The following is a 15,493-nucleotide window of genomic DNA, read 5'->3' on the forward strand; positions in this document are numbered from 1 at the left end:
AATAAAAGTCTCAGTGATTAGTAACGTACTCCACAGGAAGTCTCATTTGTTTCAGTTAGTTGTGTAAGCAAGGTACTCTTCATTGTGAGTAAGGTCAGTCTGGCTAAAAGGTACAATAAGAAACAGTTACTTGAATGAAGATGTGATTTGTATAAATTAGAACCCAGCCAGCAACAGGCTACCCATGCCCTTTCACCTACAAATCTCCCATTGAAGTCAATGGGAGCTTATGTTTAAAAGGACTGTGGGAAATGGGCAAGTTAAATAAGACACACTTATTTAGATTTTTTTTCAGGGGATGTCTGTGGTTTCCCCTCCTTTTTCACTGTGCAGATGCATATGGGAGTGGAGTCACAGAGTTATCCCAGCTTGTGTCTAGATTAACTTGCTCATTTAAATAACTCATTTATTTCTGCTTGTGGCCTTTTCTAGACTTGAGTCAAATCCTGGCTAATTGAAGTCAATGGGAGTTTTGCCATTGATTTCAATGGGAACAGGATTTGGCACTACGTATTTAGATGGCTGACACTTTTTCTTCAGATAAGTGTTATGTATGTGTCAGCCACTCCTCAGAAATCTAAACTGCCATCAGAAAATGTCAAAAATGATGGTTAAGACCTGCTTGATTTTTATCCCCATGTCCTTTATCACATATACACATACTGTGTCTTATCTGGATCTAGTACTTTTTGTCAATAGTAGTCTTTCATATCCATTTCCTTTGTTACATGTGTACTATCTAACTCTTCTGCAAAAGTGCTTACCAATGCATTGACTTCCTCACATTCTCTGCTATCAACTGTGAGCTAAATTCTGCTCTCGGTTACACCCCTGTAACTTTAGAGAAAGATTGTAAAGTCTTTGGAGCAGGGATTGTCTTTTCATTATTATATGTGTGCAGTGTCTAGCATAATGAGTCCCTGTCTCTTGCTGGGGACTCTAGGAGCTACTTCTACACAAATAATAAAATCAATATCTCACATTTACACAGGTATAGTTGAGAGAAATCTTTTCCCCATTTTTTCAAATTCAGCCCTTATATAAGCAGGTAGTACTTAACGGATTTCAATGGAGTTTTCCCTGTTTACACCAGGGCTGAATTTGACCCACTTTCTCATTTTTACCTTTCATGTACTACAGATATGTTTGCTAAATGTATTGTTTGAATATTCTTTCCAGTTTGACCAGTTTGATGTTGTTTTAATGATCTATTTTAATACTTATTTTTATAGGTTTCAGAATCTTCCTCTCTACTAGATTTGTTATTTAAAAGTATTTACTTATCTATTCAAAAGTTTTATACCATGTAAATTTCATTTTTCCTTGTTCAACCATATCTCTGCTATTTTAATGTTTACCAAGGAAAAAGTATTCAGCAGTCATATGCATACAGTATTTCTAGATTCGGTATAAAAGAATTAACATTTCTGTAGCACTTTCCCTTCTTACCTCCCCTTTATTCACCCTTTCTCTATCCTTGGGCCCTGATCCTACAAATACTTATTGTGCTTAACTGTGAACAGTCCAACTCACTTCAGTGCGGTGACTCATGATAGTAAATTTAAGCACATGTGTAAGTATTTGGGGTCTTAATCAGGGATCCATGAACTTCCCTTTAAATTCTTCTTCCTGTCTCTCTTTCATTGATCTAAAATGCTAGCCAGATTACTTTCCATACTAGTAGTCAGACTTGTTTTGGTAAGGATGAAATCCATTTCTCTGATAAAATGTTGCTTTTCAATTCAAAAGAATCCTGGGTTTTGCATTATTGTGTACATAATTCTCTCTGCTGATGGCTGAAAGAATTAAGTTCAGAGCAACATTGAGCCTTTGGCCACAAATACAATGTAGTTATAGCTATGTCTGATAATGCCATTAGCTCTTACTATTGCTCGGATTATCATCCTCCAAATGTAGAAACTGTGGACATTCTAGGAGGTGCATAAATAGATTGGGAACTGTGTTAATTGCCTTGCTTTCAGTATATCAGTCTCTTTTTAGTTCTCAGCTTCTGTTAGTGTTTTTCAGGCATTAGAGTTAAGTTCCAAGTCCCAGTCATTCAAATGTAGTTATACAGCCTATGAAAATGGGTAATATTTTGTCATTTATGGGTATAAACAGCTGCTGAGTTTATCTACTCTGACCTATTTCTACCTAGCAGTTCCTCACATGAACTGTAGATGAAACAGTCTCTCTTCTCTCTCAGGAAGAAAGAACAGCATGAGAGGTACAGCACGGATTGTAGAGAAACCTTATGCTATGTTCTCTCTTATCTCCCCCCACCAAAAAAACTTGTTAAGCTCTTTTAAGTCTTTCTCATACAAAGGAATACTGAATCCCCATTTTTCTTTACATTTATAAACAGACGGAGGCTCCATAGCAACAAAAGAATATTTCCGATGAGCATCATGCAGTAGCATTCCATGCATATGATGCACATTTTACATTCCTTACATTCAACTGCCTGAGGAATTCCCTCACCTGACATAACCAGGAGAAGACCTACTGTGAATTACACAAGATTTGCTAGTGTTTAGCAGCAGTTCTGGAAATAAATCTTCAAGACTCCTAGATTTCTTAGGGATGTTGGAGATGAGAAAGTGAACCAGACCTTGTAATAATTAATCCAGGCTCTGACAGTATTCTGAGGATTTGGCTGCAGCTAACACATTGGGGAAATTCTTTGGCGCGTGTGACATAGATCCCTGGCTCCTGAATTGTGTCCCATAGAGGTGAGGCAGGGAGGCTGAGCAAAATAAACTTAGGAAAAAGTAATTGGGGTTTTTTATTGGGAGGGAATCAGTATCCCTCTGGGGGGAAATGTCAAAGATAAGCTGTTAGGAACAGTATAAGTCACAACAAAAAGTCACTAGGGCTGAATGTTGCTCAGTGAGGTTTTACCTTAGGAGAGGGCAGGCAGAATGAAGGAATCTGCCTGCCCACTGCTAATCCAGACTCTGGATGAAAATGGTCATCAATGAGGACTTTCATAGAACATTACTGGAAGGGTCTTAACAATTCCTGGTAATAGTGGGTCTGAATCTGCTCTCACATCTCCACTGAAACAAAAGGTATAAAATTGGTGTGAGATCAGAATCAGCGACATTGTGTTTCTTCCTTATGAACGTGGATACGTATGAATTAGTCATTCTATTTTTCATCATTTGTGTGAATAGTGACATATCCTTTTTCCAGCTGCACTCGAAGCGACTTACACTTTGGAGCGTTTTGTGTGAGAAGTACACATTTGACACTAAAACACACTGAGATTGACTGGTATCTGGTGTTAGAGACATGGCAATGGATACAGATAACTTGACTGTTAGTTTTAATGTTTGTTTTTTAGAAGAAAGTCTGCCAGGGCTCCAGGATTTAAAAGTAAATAAATCATTTCCAGTACCCAGAGCCACTCGGAAGGGAGTGAAGGTGCCCCACATGAGTGGTGATAGCTGGAGGCTTTATGCATGGGGATGCCAGGAGCATATCAGGGCATCAGATATCATAGTAATTAACCACGTATAACTAAAAAGAAAAGGAGTACTTGTGGCACCTTAGAGACTAACCAATTTATTTGTTAGTCTCTAAGGTGCCACAAGTACTCCTTTTCTTTTTGCAAATACAGACTAACACGGCTGCTACTCTGAAACCTGTCATGTATAACTAGTGGACTTTGCTATATTTTTACAAAAAGTGTAGCTTGTGCATTTCCAGCCACTAGTCATCCCCTTCTGCAGCGGGAGGGGACAACAGTCACCTGTGTTGCATCCTCTAGGGCACTCATCAGTGCTAGCGATAGTAGAGGACTCAGACTTCCATTCAGAGAATGCAGGTAGTTCTGTTGTGGCTGACTCCTGTGTACAAGTGCTAGGAGAAGGACAGGCTCCTGAGTGCTTTGCTCACTGCACACCCATACTGAGTCAGCTGTCACTTGGCCCATAATAATTTTTAAAAAGGCTTTGATTAGTACTTTGAGTCTGTTTAGTACAAATGACTGGAAAACTATTAAGAAAGTATCTGACCCAAAGAATTTGATATGTTGCACAGGTATATAGATAGAGCTCCACTGATTTACTCTAGACTAACGTCAGTGCGAGGGAGGTCAGAATCTAGCTCTTTAACTATTTAACTGTCTCAGTGTGAATTTTCTTTAATGTTTGACTTATTTGAAAGAAATGTGATGTAAGTTCACTTTGTGTGGACTTACAAAAAATTGGTAAGAAAAATTGAACATAATGATTATTTTAAAAGAAGTTTTTTGTTGCAGAGTGTATTGTCACCACCACGATTGTCCATGACAGCACAACTTACAACTGGAAAGTGCGAAAGGAATAATGGTGACCAAAGCTAAACATAAAACATTTTTCTATCCAGTCTTCCTTTTAAACTACATAAAGCTACATTTCATTTATAAGGATTATATTGTAAATCTTCAAACATGATTGAGAGAAGCACATTCAAAGAAGCAGAGCAAAGTATAAAACATCTTTGTCATTAGAAAGTCTAGCTCTATTAGAATTGGAAATGTTCTGTTTAGGATTTTTAAAGGCAACTTTCAGCTCCATGAACAGTATTTCCATTTTTAGGAGAATAAACATAAGAATAGCTGTTTGAAATCGGTATAAAATAGCACGGTTACTATTCAGACAATTTATGTAATCATTTAATGGTCACATTTTAAAAAATACTGAAGAATTGGCAGAAGCAGCATGAAAACAAAAAGGGAAAAGAAAATACAATTAAATGTTATAACTTATTACTATTTTTAATTTCCTCTGTTTCTAGTTTGGGTTTGGAGTGGGGTCTGCCTCCCACCTCAGTACACTAGGACAAATCAAGAGTAACTTTACAATGGGATTAAGCTGTCATAAAACTGATCAGAGAAGAGAAGCAGACCCAGAACGTATAGAAAAGCTGGTGTCGAGTGTTATGTACATGAATATTTTAAAAGAAAAAATGATAGCATAAATGCCTCAGGTTTCTGATTTGAGATGTACTGGAACTGGAATATATGAAGCACTAAACTTTCAGCACTTGATATGTACTCTCTAGTTATCTCTTTCTGCTGGTATAAAATGTAAAAGAAGCCATAAAAATCAAGTAAAGGATACTGTTTTTTAACCTGCTATTGTATTTGAGATACAGTAGTTTCAGAAAGAAAGAAAATTTTAATGGCAAGAAAAGCAAATATCTTTAGTATATTTCATTAATTCATAATAATAGAAAGCTTTCATAAAACATAGCTAAGGATATAATTGGCAATATACTTGTCTGCCTGCATAGTTTCTTTACAGGTTGACTTTATTTGAGATTCAAGGAGGAGAAAACCATATTTCCCCTTGCCATGGAACTCAAAGGCATAGGCATACTTAATGCTCTGATCATAAGACTAGTCTACAGATGAACCAGCAGCAGGGTCCGTAAAATAGAGATAGCAAAGATTATGTGAAAGAGAAATATCACAAAGCAAATGATTAGAGAGGAAGTTCTGATGGTTAAGCCCAGGACTAGGAGTCAGGAAATCTGGGTTCTCTTTCCATCTGTTCCACAAATTCATTGTGTGACCTTGGGGAAGCCACTTAATCTTTTTGTGTTTCATTTCCACCATTTTAAAATGGGGGTAATAACATTCACCTACTTCACAGTGGTTTTCAGAGGATTATTTCATTAATGTTTGTAAAGTCTGAGATCGTCAGAAGTGCAGGTGTAATAGGTGTCTTGTGTACATACTGGGGAAAAAACTTTTGACAGAAAATGAAACTATAATAATTTACAAGGGACTTTGTGGGTAGAGCCATGAATTAGAGGATGAATGTCTGGGCAAGGAGGCTGGGAGTTGGTGCAGCGATACTTTGACTGCAAATTGGGAGGGTAGACTGGGACTACCTGCAGGGAGGGATAACTCAGTGGTTTGAGCATTGGCCTGCTAAACCCAGGGTTTTGAGTTCAGTCCTTGAGGGGGCCATTTAGGGATCTGGGGCAAAAATTGAGAATTGGTCCTGCTTTGAGCAGGGGGTTGGACAAGATGATCTCCTGAGGTCCCTTCCAACTCTCATATTCTATGGTTCTATGATTCTATGACTGAGTCAAGGTTCCTAGAGAGCTGAGAGTAGGACTGGGCTGGGAAGCCTAAGGTGTGGTGATTCGGACTGGCTAGGTGAGGAGAATGGGATGAGGATACAGGGGTGGGGAAAAGACAAGTCTATGACCAAGACAAGTTGGAGGAGATGAGGCAGATGGGGGTCAAACTTTAGAGTAATGGGCAGAAAGGTTCATGCCCACTAGAACACACTGCCTTCCAGAGACTGGAATGGACCTCAAGATTCCTGAGTCTCACCTTTGCTCTGCTGTTAGCAAATATCTGTGAAACTCACTGAGTCTCATTCGCTTCTAGTGATTAGTTCACATAAAAGAAGACAACCTACAACTGCTATCAGTTACTCTATTAGCTCAAGAGGCAGAGATATGTGCTATGGATCTAAAGGTTTCAACCCGACTGAGGACCTTGTGGTTTCCATAGGATGGCAGATGATTGAATATCTGTTTGTTTGCTTTTTTAAAAACCTAGGAAATAACACATGAACTATATTAAAAATATTAATGAGGTTTCAAAGTCAAGCATTCAGAATTTAGGAGATGCAGAATTAGGTTGCACAGACAATTCCTATTTTTTGAGTGCTTGACTTTGCAACCTTCAGAATGCTCTTGAAGCTTATTAGTGACATCGACAGTTTTAAACTCTGTTGAACAAACCTTCAAACACCTGTATAAATGGGTACATGCTACTGGGGCTGCATGTACAACTATCTGGTTTGTGTGTACAATAACCTAGAATTTGTGCAGCACACCATTGTTCAGGCCTCTGAAAACTGTATCTGGCATTTCTATTATAAGCACTCTGACATCACATGGACTATGAAATCTGGCATGTATAGGGTAAATTGTCTTAAAAAACATGTCGGCTCTTAATCCACACTGGGTTTTGGAGATTTGAAATGAATAACATTTCAGCATTTGACCACTTCTAGCTACACAATAGCTTAATGTTTTAAAGGTAACATATTTTTCACGAACTTTTCAGTTACAGGTATGAAATGCTCCTTGGTCATTACTTTTATTTAAAAAAACAGTGAAATTCAAGTATAAAAAGTTGAGATGTGCATCTAACTCTTCATTAGTACAGGTCAGGAGATATGGACATATATTTATTGGGGAATAAAATTCTAGCTACATGATGTCAAGAAGTAAATACTCAGGCAAAATTCCCAATATCTTCAGCTTTGCATGAGTAAGTGCCATGTCAGGGCTACAGGATTTAGCCCTCCACCTTGCCTTTATTTGGGGCCTCTAATACTTTGTTCCACGAGTAGCATATTTCACACTGATTTCAATGGGACTGCTTGTGGAAGAAGGCACTATTCAACTAGAATAAGGGTGACCCTGATCCAGCAAACACTTAGTGGACACAGTTAACTTTATACATATAAGTTATTCCATTGATTTTAGTGGGATTGTTCGCATGCACAGAGTTCTTCAAGTGTTAGCAGAATTAGGGCATTGGTTTGGAAGCTCTCAGGCTAGGGACTGTCCTTTACTAGCTTGAGGGGGACCTCAGGATGTTGCCTTAATACAAATGAATGACAATAACATAGAGTAAAGATTCATCTCACTATATTGTGAGATTTGCTGATGGATAAATTTATACTGTAAGTAGATATTTAGGGTGTAAGTTTGTTATTCGAAGTAAAATCTCAATTTAGTACTGTACAACTAAAGAAAAATAGAAAACAACATACAGATTATCTGGGCTATTTGTCCATATTTATATTTTGTGCCATAGAGACTTGATAAAGCATCCGCTGCTTCCTTTGCAACTTCATTCTGAGTTTAGAAAGAGAGAGAGGGAAAGATTCATTTTAGAAAAATTAAATGTTTTCACTTTGAGTCACTGAAAAGATCTGAGCTTTATTAAGCCAGCAAAAATGTGCCTCCATAACTTTTGGAACAACTTCTTGTTTTCTTGATCTCATTAATCATATAAGCCCTAGTTTAGTTGAAAAGGGGAGAGCAGTGGTAAATGCCTCAGAGAAGATCTGTCATTTGCAGGCTCTGTTTCACCCCTATGACAAAGAACAAATGGATTAATCATGTGTTTCAGGTCTAGCCTAATTTGACTGCCACTGGGCTAATGGAAGTTGGCCAATGGCTTTTTTTTTCTTTTTAATATACAAATTATAGTGGGGTTTTGAATTGCACCTGTTCATCTCTTTTAAACATGAATTATGTGGCCAATTTCATCCCTGTGTCTTAAACCAGAGGTATACAGTATGTTTAATTGTTGCGTTTTGCTCATCATTGTTGTATCTGAGAGCATAAGGCCACATAAGAAAGTAGTTTTGTTCTCAAGACTCCATGCACTTTTACTGTTCAGTTTTCTCTCCAAAGAATTATTGGAAAATGCTGTAGTTTGATATTGGTTTGTGTGAGAAATAAAACCATAAGAGGTTTGATTTTTTTTAAAGAAAGAAGTATCATTCTGTTTTACACTGAGTGGGAGCTGGGTGTGATGTACAAGGTACTTCAGAACATCAGTGTGTTCTCTGCTGGGAAGCTGAACAAATGTCTTAGGAGTCTTTCTTCAGACAGAGAAGATTAGATTTCATTTTGAAGTTGATTACAGGGACACAAATAGATGGCTGGAGCCTTGCTCCTTTGGATCCTTCATTATTTCCATCTCTGTACTTCACAATATACGAGATACTGTAATGCACAAAATGTGGTTTCAGGTTAAAGAAAAATTAATGTTGAGGTATTGACTTTACACATATGGCCCCTATGTTTCCCTCCCTGGGGCAAAGGCAAAAGGGAGGAACATTTACTTCAAAACCTCTGCAAAGTTTGGAGAGCTAGATCTCCCCTGAATGCTGCTGACAGAAATGTGATGCAGGAAGGGATCATGGCCTGTCTTTATTGCATTGGCTGGTGATCCATGGGAAACACCCCTTGTAACATGGATTGTCAGGACATTGGGTGGAGAAAGTTTCATTTGAGCACCCCCAGGAATTGCAGGCTAGCCAGCCCAGTCTCTGTATTGCCTTTAGGCCCCTCTCCATTCCTCACAGCGCCACTTTGGTCGCCCATCGCTGGAACCCTGAGGAGGGCCCCCTCCGGAGTTTGTCATCTGTCACTGGAACCTTGCAGGGGGCCCCCTGTCACCTGTTGCTGCTGTGGCCTGTTGCTGGAACCCTGCCAGGGCCCCGCTGGCTGCCAGCTCCAGAGTCCAGTAGCCCTTGGGGCTGAAGCAGAGAATGTCAGGCAGGTCTCTGGAAGTCAGGGATTCCGTGACATCAACGTAGCCGTACTCATTGGTCTTAGTGCCACTCTCTCAAATTTGGCCTGGTTGGCCCTCCCTAAAGCCACAACACCTCAAATGGGTAGTTGAGCCCAGCCAATCCCATGGGACAGGAGCCAGGAGGTAACAGTTGGCGTCATGTTCTCGGGTAAGTATCAAATGGCAGCCCAATATACCTCCCATCCCACAGCTGGGTGACATCCTGGTATCCATATCCTCTCATACCCCCCACCCTGGCCTCCATCCGCTTCTGCCCCCAAACTCCATCTCCACCACTGCTTTATCCTCTGCCCCCCATGGGCCTGTGGGGGGGGCTATGTGTTTTCTGGGTTGTGTCTCAGCTCACTGCCCCTCTCCCTCAGTTGCCAGTTGGAGGTGGGGGGTTTCTCCAGTTGTTCACATCTGACCAGAGAGTCTGGACTTTTAGCTCCAAGCCCTCCCTGCATGGTGTGTTTGATGTGTATAAGTAAATGTTACACTCATTAAAATTTGAAAGAGGGGCCCACAATAAAAACCTGCACTGTGGCCCATCTTCCTGTTCTCGTGACACTGGCCCTGCTAACACACAATACTCTTTATGAGCAGTAAAGTAATTCCATGCACTCTGTGCTCTTTTATATTTACAGACTGTACAAAAAACTCCAATTAATTCATTTGAAACATGTTAATTTTTCTAAGAAGCCTCCTATAGATAGTAATGTTAGAACTTATAGTAAAGTATTTTTTGGTCCAACATGCAAATTCAGCTCCGTGAAAAGGCTATAACCACTCAATTCTAGGTATAGCTGTAAAATACTTTAAAGGAGGTTTTGGGTTCCAGGACCTGGTCAGATTTGTCCATTAACTTTGAAGGGGGGAAAGAGGGAAATGCTTCATGTTCCTGTCCCTGCCATTTTCTCTCAATTTTCACTCCTTCACTGTCATATGTCCAAGCTATCATTCCTCCAGCTCAGAAATACTTTGGGGTAGCATGGCATCATTTAATGGTTGGTTGATTGAAAAAAATTGGCTTTTATTTACCTTTTCATTCAGTTAGTGACATGTGTCTCAACACAAAAGCTATTATAAAAGTGTTTTAAATCAGACAAAGCCTCTATACCCTGAGAAGGTACATAGGGCGCTGTTCAAAAGCTGTTCCAACATGGATACGAGAGGCCAGTTTAGGATGATGCTTAGCCATATTAGCAGTCTGTGCAGAAATTATCAGACCCTGAAATGTATTTAAATAAGGGTAAAGAGCAGAGATAAGTTTGAATATTATCCCTGCGCAGTGAGGCAAATCCCCACCCCCGTCAAGGTGTTGCAGTGCTTCTCTAGCATAATCAGCCCCAGCCCAGTGCACCCGTGAGACCTGTCAAGCCTGGAGATGGGTGAGTCCTTAAAAGGGAGGATCCCTGCTCAGTCCAGGGTAGCACTCTGAAGGAATAGCAGTGTAACTCTTGGAGATTAGGGAACAGAATTTGTTTTGACAGAAAAAATATATTTGTTGGTCAAAGGAAACTGTCATATCTACCGCTTGTTTACAGAAACATGGCAACAGAGGGATATTGTGCCAGAGAAGAAAGTCAGAGAGCACATGCATGTCTCCATTCATCCCCCAAGTAGGTGAGTAGCTTTATAGGCATTATGTACATTCTGGCACTCAGTTTTATTAATTTTGTATAACTAAGGCATGATGAATACTAAAATCGTGCTGTAGAACAGTACTAGCATGACCAGGATACATGCTACAGGAATTCATGTAAGGCTGGAGATGATGGAGAAATTAGTGTTTCTGTGATACACTGCCCAGATGTAATTTTACCTAATTATCCTCTATAGCAAATGACTTGTCTGTTTTGCAGGATTCCCATTGATATCAATAGGGGTACTTTGGGTAGACTAACCTAATATGGCCCTTAGTGAGCAGAATCCAGCTAGGCAGAGAGGCACCACACGTTATCAGTCACAGAGGCCTAATTTTTCAAGAATGCATTCAAAGTGAACAGTGAACCGTAATGGAATGTGCACGGATCAGAGGAGCAAATTGAGCATCTGATGTAATTGGGAATAGGAATGTTTATACATTTGGTTAGGTGATGGGGGCCTTAAACCCAAGTCAATTGCAGGTGCATGTCAAATTTTTATAAAGATCATTGGGAAGTTTTGATAAGAGGTAGGGCTGCTCAAAAAATTTCTATTGAAATTGTTTTTCAATGGAAAATTTGGTTTTCAATGATACGGTTTTTCACAAAAAGCATCTGCTTTCCATGGAAAAATTTGACTTTTTGTCAAAACATTTGTTTTAACAAAATTGAAATGTTCATGGAAGTCCCCCATCATTTTCTGACAAGCTCTAGTGAGAGAGACAGATGAGCGGGAAGTAAGGAAAGATTAAGAGAGAAGAGTGACATGAACCATGCTCTTGGAAGACAAGGTAGCAAAACTTGCACCTGCTATGCAGAATGGTCATTTCCCCCCCCTCATTTCTTTTAAATCCTGAGATTTAAAATACAACTTGTCTGTGCCTCATTGATACTGTGCATATACCTCTAAAAAGCCTATGTCTTTCTGTCCTTTGGCACATCAGAAACACCTTATATATTTCCTTAAACTGTGCGACTATTCACACAGACCCTTGCAAAACGAAGCTCCCTTTTCCTCAGAGCTTTGTTATTTACTCCTTCTAGAGACGGAGCCACACCTGACCACCTACATCGTGCAAGCACCACAGGGTGCCTCCCGATAGTATTGTAATATCTCATCCAAGTGGTCCATCCTCCTACTGTCATACTGTCTATTTTCTGGTGTCAGTATTAGAAACTGCTCAACTAAAAATCTGTAGACAGTTACCAACACACTAACCTAATTGATTACTAGCTAAGAGATTTCTGTTGGAAGAGACCACAAAGCACATGGTCTCCCCTTACTCTTCAATACACATGAACTACTGGTATTTCATTCTGCTCCAGGAGAGTCTGGACATATCTGGATTGAGCCGGAAATCCACTTCCACATTAGCAACTTCATCATGAGCTGAATCCAGATGATGGAAATCGAGCTGCACACGGAAATGAGGAGTGTCTCATTTTAGTGCTTACATAGTGCAATTGGCCGGGTGAGTATGTACAGTTGTAATGGAAAACTGTTGGGACAGTGTTGCCACAACTCTAGACAATGCCTGATTTTATTTTTTGAATTGTGAACACACATTTATAAAGGTATTTACATCCTACTTTCAGAAAACCTCATTTATTTTCTCATTCTTCAGAAGCCTTAGGAAAGCATTTATTTAAATACAATATTGTTAGTACACTCAGATCTGCAAATGCTGTGTATCCTTTAGGGTCTATATTTGGCTCATAGGGACAAATTCATCTCTGATGTGAGTGGATGCAATTCCCTTGATGTTAATGGAGTTCTGCCCACTTATACCATGGGTGAATTTGGCTCATAGAGTCTTTCACATGTAGGTTTCAGAGTAACAGCCGTGTTAGTCTGTATTCGCAAAAAGAAAAGGAGTACTTGTGGCACCTTAGAGACTAACCAATTTATTTGAGCATAAGCTTTCGTGAGCTACAGCACACTTCATCGGATGTGATGAACAACATGTAGATTGTGGGTGAATTTGGCATATCTGGTCTTTCAAGTTAAGTCCATGTGAGTAGTGACCAAAATTGTTATATCTGGTTGTTCTGCTTGCTTGTGGGAAATAAATTTAATCACTTCAGTTCAATTTCTGGTGGACAAGTGCCCACATCACAGAAATCAGGTATTAATTGGCCCCCTTGTTGGCAGCCTCAGAAGAGAGAGAAAGGATTGAAAATACCTTCTCAGTACCTTTTGATGAGGCTTTTCTAGAACAGGACAGAGGCACATTGGCAAGGCATTGTCACTGCTGTACCTGTTGTAGGGATAAAAGCAGGACTCTTGTCTCAAGGCTGTTGATCTGGCCACTTCCACAAACACTAAATGTGCTCACAAATTATTTTTTAGTTTTAAAGAAGTGCCGTCATTAGTTTAGAAGTCTTGGACTTCCCCTGATTTGTACTGTGGTACTTTTCACATTACCCTAGGCTGACACAATCTTTATCAGCTTCTCTGATAATTCAACAAAATTGTCTTGTTTTTCTTTTTTTTCAGTGACAAACATACTTTTTTCTGTCTCTAAACTGGGGTTACATATCTATATCACTCCAGTTACTGGATTACCTGACAATCTTTAATGTATTTATCCTCAGAACACCACTGTGGGGTATGGAGTAACTATTATCTCAATTTTACCAATGGAAACTGAGGCAAACTAAGACTCTGGGTGACTTTCCAAGGTGACACAGGAAAGTAGAGCACAGAATTGAACTTGGGTCTCCCAAGTCTCTAGCTAATGCCCTAATCACTGAACTATCCTTCCTCTCTTATTTTCTCTCACCACAAAGCTATCATAAATTGTGTTTATAGCTATATAGAATTCAATTCCTTTATTAATACATTGTTTGAAATGCTTCTCTTGAGTTAAGGATGTGTTAAATCTTTCTCAGGAAGATGGTTTGTGGCTTTCATTCCATTCAATATCTAGATGGATCAGAACATGAGCCAAGGATTATTACATTTTGGGGAAGTCATGAAATAATCTATTCTGGAGAATGTCCAATGTACTGCTGAGAAGCTTCTCTCACTATAGTGCAGTATTATGGAAATTAGTACAAATTATTTATGAGATGCTGAACATAGATTTTACAGTGCTAAAACTTAATATGCCTTTTTCAGGCTTTTCCGCATATATTGCTAATCCGGAGAATGAGCAGGAAAATGTTTGTGTTCATCTTACAACACCAATAAGATGTCAGATATGACAATGGCTCAAAATAATATTGACACCACCAAATAGTAATAAAAATGAAACATTTATGATACATAGATACTAAATGTAGCTTGTCAGCTCAGGAAACCAGAAAAAATAGACCACATATTCAACCATACTAAAAATTACAGCAGATCAATCCCTTCCTTTCCAACGTATCCTATAATTGCTCTGCCAGTGATATCCTTTATTGTTAGGGGTTGTTGTAAACCCTTTGTTATACAGAGACTGCACCATGGTACACAAGGCTCCATTGTAATCCCAAGATAACAGGTGTGTGTTACTCTATATTTTATAAAAATAATCAGCTACTGGATGTATACATGAGCATTAGCAGATTTTGTGGGCAAAACTGTTAGATGATGTCTAATGTAGCATAATCCATAGATTCCCTTAGACCTACTTACATCTGCTCTACCAATGCATAAAGAAGTCTAAATTAGCATAACTTAAATGCCCAGGAGCTGGGAGAAGGTGTATATTAAGGTCTGGATGAGGATTCTTTAACACACACTTTCTTATACCTTCTTCCACCTGCTGCTTATACTCCTTTGTACTTCAGTGTAGGTGTAAGAGAGAATCTAGCAATGCCACTTTAGGTACCACTTCTGAATTTGGCCTCATATTATAATGAGGTGTGTACAGTATATGGTGAGTTACACCTGCATATCTGAGATTTGAGACCATTGCAAGAAGCTAAAAAAAATTAAAGTGAAGAGTTAAATATATGGCACTCTGTGTAAAAATGTCTCAGCTGTACGATGCTGGCCAAGTCCTTCATGAAGTTCACTTGTTTGTCATTCTGAGGATTCCCATGAAACATTTTCTCACTTCAAAAGACATCAGTAACCAGTCACAGTCATAACTTTACATTGTACAGTCCTGTTCGGTTCCAGCCCCTTTCTTTGCCTATTAGTCCATTTGAAGTAGGGGTCCTCTCATTTGTCTGGTACAGCTCTTCTGTGCTACAATGTGTACATAATATTAAACTAATGTGATCATTGATACAATTTCTGCCAATGATCCTCAGAGAGCTTTCTACCTGTCAAAGCGATGAATGTGAGGAACAACATGAGTTGCTGCAATCAAGGCTAAAAGCAACATAAACTTCATGTTTCTGCTTGTTCTCTGCATAGCAAATACTGTCTGTCACATTTTATATTCCCCCTTCTTATTGCTCAGCAAGCAACTGACTTTCTCTTAGAGCTTCATTGGAGATGGTTTTATTATTATTTGAACCTTCCTACTCTTCAAATAACTGAGATGCTAATAACACTAATGACACTAGCCTATACTAGTTGGAA

Source organism: Natator depressus, chromosome 9 (genome assembly GCF_965152275.1).
Source record: "Natator depressus isolate rNatDep1 chromosome 9, rNatDep2.hap1, whole genome shotgun sequence".
NCBI lineage: Eukaryota > Metazoa > Chordata > Testudines > Cheloniidae > Natator > Natator depressus.